The following is an 8,317-nucleotide window of genomic DNA, read 5'->3' as shown; positions in this document are numbered from 1 at the left end:
CCGGGCCGCCTAGCCCGGATTTGTTGCCCTGACCAGCCCTGTTCCGGGCCGGGCCGGGCGCCAACGAGCCGGCTCATACCCAGGCCTAGAACCCAATCTGGCCCGGGTTCCGATCCGGCCGGACCTGGGCCGACGGACTTTATGGACAGGCCTAGGTCAAGGGGAAAAAATTATTCAGGCGAGGAGGAAAATTCCAGCAGTTACTAGCTTTGGCTAGCACACTGCAGTCATTTCTCAACTCCCGAGACACCCAACGTTGATGATTTGAAGTTGATCCCTATTCCTCGTTGGTCCCCAGGACTGTTGACACCTACAGCTCCCCTCAAATATGGAAAACTAATTTGGTTGCAAGTAATAAGACTAGTAGGTCCATAATTTGCTTCTTTTTCTTCTTTTCACTAAAAATGCCCTTGGAATTATTTTGATACGATCAATCATCCAATGCTAAAAAGGAAGTGTAGTGTAATGGCAAAGAAGAAAATACATAATTTAGTAAAGTCAAGTCTCAACCGGCCTCTTCTACGAACATAATGCTCTTCGCACAATGCTGATGACGGTTGCCAATCTCCTTTATTTCGGTGTTAATGGGAGGCTGGTATTATAGAATTTGGATCCTCACCGTTATATAAGAAAAAAATTATTGGAGATACCATTATTTTTAATTCTAATCTTCGATTATCTAATGATTGATTGTGATACATTCTATTGTGATACATTCTAAACTTAACACTCACTACACCCTTATGTATTACGCTCATTCCTAATTTGCGCTAAAAATCATAACCACACACTAGGTTTCGTTTGGATATCATGACATTTTTCTTTGTTGTGTTTATATAAAAAACGCTATGGTGTTGTATTTTCCCCCTAAAGTGTTTTCAAAACATGATGCTGAGTGTTTTTTGTCAACATTAATTTGACCCATTATAACGTTAGTATTAAACATATTATTAATAATAAAATATATTATAAATAAAATATTATAATATTTATAGTATTATAAATATTAAATATAATACAATATAATATTGTATAATGTATTATAATATTATATTGTACTTTAGTATGTTATATTATATTATAATTATTACATATTATTTTCAAATAATAATATATTTAATTATTTTGGAATATGAATTGTTATTGTTATATATTACATAATTTTCTTAAAATAGTATTATTTTATTATTAATATAATACTATACTATTATTAATATAATATAGGGAAAAATGCTTCCAACTCCAAAAACACAAGAAAACGTGCTTCCCCCCTCCAAGACTTTTTCTACGGGTTCTTTGCCCCCAAAATCGCCCGCGGTTTTCTTCCAGCCCCCAAAACGAATCCCCGGGCGTAACTCCGTTTAAACCCCTCACGAAATGCCCAAAATATCATTCCGTTTAAAATTCCCCGTTATGAGTTACCTCCTCATCCGTACTTTGTCATCTCTCTTCTGTAAACAAACCGACTCCAGAAACCTAATTCAAAACCCTAGCCCTAAATCAACCGACTCCAATGCAAACTGAATCAAAGCAAAGGACCTTGACAACCAGTCCATAATCTTAACAACAAAACGATAAACTTAACAAGACAACCTTGTATCATGCCACGTCCTTCTTTACAATCATGCTACAACCTTAACAAACAAACAAATAAGCTTATCAACAACCCCGTGATCTTCTCAACAAATCTCTAAGCTCAACAACACGATGAGGACTGCTACAACCTTAACAACAAACAAATAAGCATAACAACAGAGCTAAACTTGACAACAAAACGCTAAACTTAGCTACAATTCCATAAGCTAAACAACAGAGCGCTAACCTTAGCAACGAATCCATAAGCTTAACAATACAACGCCAAACTTCACAATAAATCAGAGAGCTTGACAACCAGCACATAACCTTGACAGTAACAGACAAGCGATATTCTCTCAGACCAAAACTACGGGTATACATTTACTTTAGTAAATCAAACCGTCGTATACATTTAATGTCAGGCCGAAACTTTGACAACCAATCCATAAGCTTAACAATAAAACTTCATACGTAATAATAAATACGTAAACTTTGTTAGACCCTAGAGGGGGGGTGATTAGGGTCTTATGCTAATCTTATCCGATTAAATGCCAATTAAAATTAATTAATACGTTATCCTAGCAAGTATGAAATATAACAAGATATGTAAGCTAGGATAAGCAATATGAATAATGAGATATATCCTATATGATGAATATATATGTGCAAGGATATATATATAAACTAACACAAGGGGTAAACAATCTAAACAAGATAGTGGATGATATAGATAATGAGCTAATGACAATGGCGATATAAGATATGAACATAAATATGAATGAACGCCAAAGCACACTCAAACAAGCAATATGATCACGGAGTTCGGACCTTCCGTCCTACGTCTCCGCTCCCCACTCCCGGGGAGAAATCCACTATCAACCGGGTTTTCTACGTTCACCCGAATAACGTTTACACCTCACAGTATCGGTTTTCAACGCTCACCGATCAACGTCACTCCTCACAATCGGTTTTCTAGTTCACCAAAAACTTCACAACACATATGGTTTTCTAGCTCACCGAAAACCTTTCAACACTCACAATATAACAAATATAAATTTGTTCTCTACAATAGATGAGAACTCAATGAATCCCAATATCACTAAATCACACACTACTATCCAACAATATATTGTATGAAACACTATAAGCTCAAATGTGGATAAGTGTGATAAAAGAGAATAAATGAAATCTAACTCAATCAACAAACTAGCAATAATAATGTATAAATAATCAAGGACAAATTGCTAGAGAATAGAGTTAGAAAACTTCTCTATAAAACACAAGAGAGGTTGAAGAAGATTGATGATGAATTCCTCAATTTGAAGAGCAAGCCACCTCTTGTTAAACCAAACTAAAACTCTTAAACAAACTTTGATAATCTTTTAAACTTTTGTTAAAAAACACATAAAAACCTCTTTGCTGAAGAATACATTAGGGGGTTTATATAGGAAGAGAAAACCGTGCACAAAACCCAATGAAGACCAGCAAAATATCCCAAAAAGCAAGAACCAGATTTTTCTCAGAACTAGCCGTTGGAGAGCTTATCAGTCGACTGACGGGAGGTGTCAGTCGACTGATGAGCTGGTCGTTAAATTCAAATACCAGCTTTTCAGTCGACTGATGAAAACTTATCAGTCGACTGACATGGTCAGTCGACACATCAGCCGACTGAAATGGAGCAGAGGCTAAATGAAGATTCCAGCCATATTTTTCAGTCGACACATCAGTCGACTGATAACAAGAAATCTGCCAGAATCAGTTCTGAAGATGATTTTTGAAGCTCTATTAAAAATAGCAAATAATTTTCAAAAAAATGTAAAACTTTGGGGAAAGTTTATGAACATGAATATGAACATGTTGGAAAATGAATTTTTCAAATATCTCTTCCCATTTGTAAAAACATTTGAATATGCAAAAAGGCTAAAATACATGTTTTTCAAAACATGTTGTTTTTGTCATTTTGGTTCAAATCAACAAATGAAAACTTGTATATACTTATATGGGCATAGTAAAGGATATTAACATAGTTTATATGACCCAAAACATATTTGAATGTATTTTGCATAAAAACCTTTGTTTTAATGAAAAATTCATAAATGATGTATGTGTGTGTATTTGAGCTCATAGAATGTCACACAGTATATAAACCTATACTAAGTATACCAAGAAGAATTCTTCTGAAGCCTGAGCTTGAATTGACTAGAGATGTGCATGGCTTCAATAAATGAGTTATAGGTCAAATTCTTGTATATACCTGTATATGCTAAAACAACACTAAACAAGATACTGAAAACAAGATCAGTGGTAAATTGTTTGTTAAAGCATCATCAAAACAAGAGGACTCAACAATCTCCCCCTTTTTGATGATGACAAATAATTTACTAGTGTGAATAATGGTTCAATAATTCCACTGATATTAAATACACAAAAAGTTGCAATTATACTCACAAACCAACCAAGTCATGCTTATACTTTCTCCCCCTTTGGCAACATCAAAAAGAGGGAAAGGTGGCAGCTAAAGAGGCTCCCCCTAAGAATGAGCATGGGTAAGAAGACAAATAGGGATTCTCCCCCTATTTAAATGTCTGTAAGAGTGGTTAGAAGATGCAAAAAAAATATTTGTGAAATAATAGTATATGGAGAACAAGCATATTAATTACCATATCCATGCATGTATACATAGGCATCAAACACACAAAGGTGTCAAACATATAAACCATCACATAAGATACCAAAACACATAAACCATCATGTAAACAAAGTGCTACATAACATAGTTTTCCACAATCATAATCCAAAAACATAACAGGTGATAAAACAAATAAAATCTACATCAAGTAGATGAGGGTCCCGATCCCTGAGATGGCTTCAAGATGGTGAGAATCTCTGTGAGTTGGTGCCCCAAGCTCTCAACTTGGCGCCCCAAGCCATCAACACTTCCTGCTAGTTCCTCCTGTCTTCGCTCGATGCCACCTAGTCGCTCAAGAATCAAGGACTCAGAGGGATGAGATGAAGTAGATGGAGAGAGGCGAGGAGGCCTGTAGGATGTATCAGATGAGGAGGAATCAGCAGAATCTACAGGCTCTGAAGATGGAGGCGGTGGTTCTGGAGATGGAAGTATATCGAGAGCGTATTGGGTTGGAGGGATACCCATACGGTTAAGAGCAGCTGAGTCAATGAAAGGACGAATCCTGATAGAAGGCTCATTTGAAACATCGACATCGAAATGCTTGAATATAGTGGAGAGGATGGCTCCGAAGGGTAGGAATTTTGTATGAGAGGAGGCCATGAAGTCAAAAATGATTTTCCCCCATAAGAGTTTTTTTGAACCTATAATCCCATAGATGGCACAAGTTAGGTCTTGGGAGTAATGATCATAACCCCCAGTCTTGGGGATCAAGTTATAGCTAAGGATTCTCCCAATAACCTTTGCGAGGAAGGTGGTGTTGTGGGGGTCAAGAGGAGGATGACGACCATGAAGGAGAACTAGTGGAACAATAGCTGGGTCGGTAAGCTCGATTTCAGAAAGATGAGTGTCCCCCCTAGGAATCCCGAGAATCTCTGTAAGCTCGTTTGCGGTAAAGGATAGATGACGACCCTTAACGACAGATGTGATAATAGGAGTGCGAGGGTCGGAACCAATGACTTGTAAATTTGCATAAAAGAGCTGTACGAGATATGGATAATATGGTAGAGCATTTTTGGAGTCAAATAAGTGATATAAGCCAACATCCTTAAGAACAATATTGACTTTTAGATGTTTACACTCATCAAAATTAACATATCTGCCGGGAAACATTTTTAAACGGCAGAGGTCACGATATTTACCAAGAAGAGAGGGAGAGAGTAATTGATTTTCATAGATCACAACATTTTCAGTTGTAGGGTTTGGGACATTAGGGTTTGGATCAGGGTTTTGAGAGGATGAAGCCTTGCTACGATTTGACCTAGGTCGTTTATGGCTTCGATTCATGATAATAGACAGATAGAGATTTCAAGAGCAGATAAAATACCTGAGAAGGAAGCTCCGGCCACGAGGGGACAGAGAGACAGTGATCGCCGGAGGAGAGAATAAGGGTTTCGTCGACTGGAATAGGGAGAATTCGATCAGTTGAGGGAGAATTGGGGATGATGAGATATGAGGAGAGATGAACGGTCAAGATTCAATCTCTCAAGGAGATGAGCGGACAGGAAAGCTGGGCGAAGCGGGTCGGATTCAATCAAAACAGCAAAACATTTTTAACCGCAAACCAAACTCTGCTTCAGCGAGTTCGTCAGTCGACATACCAGTCGACTATGTTATAAGTCGACTGAATTGTCGACTGAAGTGCTGAAAAACAGTTATATAGACTATTTTAAAAGAGTTTGTAATAAATTTTTTTTTTAAATGTTTAAAAACCTATATGATATTAATTATTCCTATAAAACTACATATCAACCATATCTCAAAAAAAACATAAAAAGTTTTCAAAAAAAATTTATGTGTATAGTAACTTTTCAAAACAATTTGAAACATATCCTATAAGACAAAAATCATAAAAGAAACTCAAATTAATTTTGTAAAGGCACTCGAGTATTTTTGGTGCTGAAAGAATTTGGGACATGACTCCCATCTTTTAAATCCAAGGCCCTAGGGTTATGAACCCATTGGGGCGTGTTTTGTGCACGGATACGGTCAAAACAAAAATTATATAATAATTTGCGTTGACCAAATGATTGTGCACGGGAAATATTAGAAACATTTGCAAACATAGATGAATTATTTGAAGCTTTTTGCAAATGTGAAACATTATCAAAACAAAACTTTCCTAAGTGGCCAAATCTACCACAAACATTACATTTATAAACATGTGGTCTACTAGAAACATTTGACAAATGAGACTTATTTTTCAAATCAAAACAATATTTGGCCAAATGACCAAAACGACCACAATGATCACACTTGAACACACTAGCATGCTTATGATGAGCTTTGTGAGAATGAGCATGTGAATGTGTAAGTGTACATGAGGAAGAAGCTATATAAGATGCACAAGGAGCATTAAAATTCTTATGTTTGTGTGCATCATAACAAAACTTAGCTAAATGACCTTGACGGCCGCAAATTAAACACTTATAAGTTTTGCTATACATGTGTGCATAATGAGTGGATGATTTTGACTTAGCACACATATCCATAAGCCTCTTATGATTATTAATGCATGTTTTCAAAGTTGAATCTAAAGATAAAATACTTTTATTCATAAGATTCAAATCTTCATTTTTAGGCACATATGCATTTTTAGAAGTAGAACATAAATAGTCATTTATAAAGGAAGCAGTATTATTTTGTATGTTCTTTACTTCTAACATGGCATTATCTCTTTCATGAGTTAAACTAGCAACGTTTGAAGTTAAAGAAACATGATCCAATTTTAATTTTTCATTGTTTTCTTTAAGGATCACATTTTCATTAGAAATAGTTTCAAACTTAGATGCTAACAACTCATGATCGGATTTCAAAATTTCATGCTTGCTTTGTAAATTAATGAAATCATTTTGCAATTTGTTAAAGGCATGTAATAATTTTTCACTAGCACAAGCAAGTTCATCATTAGGTAAATCATTTATGGTTTCGAACTCGCAAACCTCACTAGGGCTATCGCCTAGTGGCCGTGTGCATGATGAAGCTCCAATATAGGCATGCAATAATTTATCACTAGCACAAGCAAGTTCATCACTAGATAAATCATTAGTGGTTTCGAACTCGCAAACCTCACTAGGGCTATCGCCTAGTGGCCGTGTGCATGATGCTCCATATGAACTTGAAGCCGGATCCTCCAAAGCTTGTCGGATCGCCTCCAAGTCTCCTTCATGTGCTTCAATAAATTTCCATAATTTGTAAGCACTATCAAAATGAACAAACTTGTTAGACATAGATGAATTAAAAGCATTTAGCAAATATTCTAACAAAATATTGTTCATGGTAATCATTCTATGATCAAAGCTTGTTCATAATAAACATCTTTTTATCATGTTTGCTCCACTTGGATTTCTCCAACGTGGGCATAATATAAGCACAATCAATGATTTCCCATAAATCGATATTTTTAGATTGAACAAATATTTTGAATCTAAAACACCATTGAGCATAGGGGAAAACATTAAATTTAGGAGCAATACTAGAATCATAGCCTAAACAAGATGCATCATTCATATCCATAATTTATAAAAAATATGCAAGTAAGATACAAATACAATCAAAACAAGATTAGTAAAAAAAAGATAACGTGGATCTTTAACTCAAGGCGATTAGACCTTAAATCAAAGAGCACCAAGCTCTGATACCAATTGTTAGACCCTAGAGGGGGGGTGATTAGGGTCTTATGCTAATCTTATCCGATTAAATGCCAATTAAAATTAATTAATACGTTATCCTAGCAAGTATGAAATATAACAAGATATGTAAGCTAGGATAAGCAATATAAATAATGAGATATATCCTATATGATGAATATATATGTGCAAGGATATATATATATAAACTAACACAAGGGGTAAACAATCTAAACAAGATAGTGGATGATATAGATAATGAGCTAATGACAATGGCGATATAAGATATGAACATAAATATGAATGAACGCCAAAGCACACTCAAACAAGCAATATGATCACGGAGTTCGGACCTTCCGTCCTACGTCTCCGCTCCCCACTCCCGGGGAGAAATCCACTATCAACCGGGTTTTCTACGTTCACCCGA

The sequence above is a fragment of the Asparagus officinalis genome, chromosome 8 (assembly GCF_001876935.1).
Source record: "Asparagus officinalis chromosome 8, Aspof.V1, whole genome shotgun sequence".
NCBI classification, from domain to species: Eukaryota; Viridiplantae; Streptophyta; class Magnoliopsida; order Asparagales; family Asparagaceae; genus Asparagus; species Asparagus officinalis.
This window is presented reverse-complemented; position numbering follows the sequence as displayed.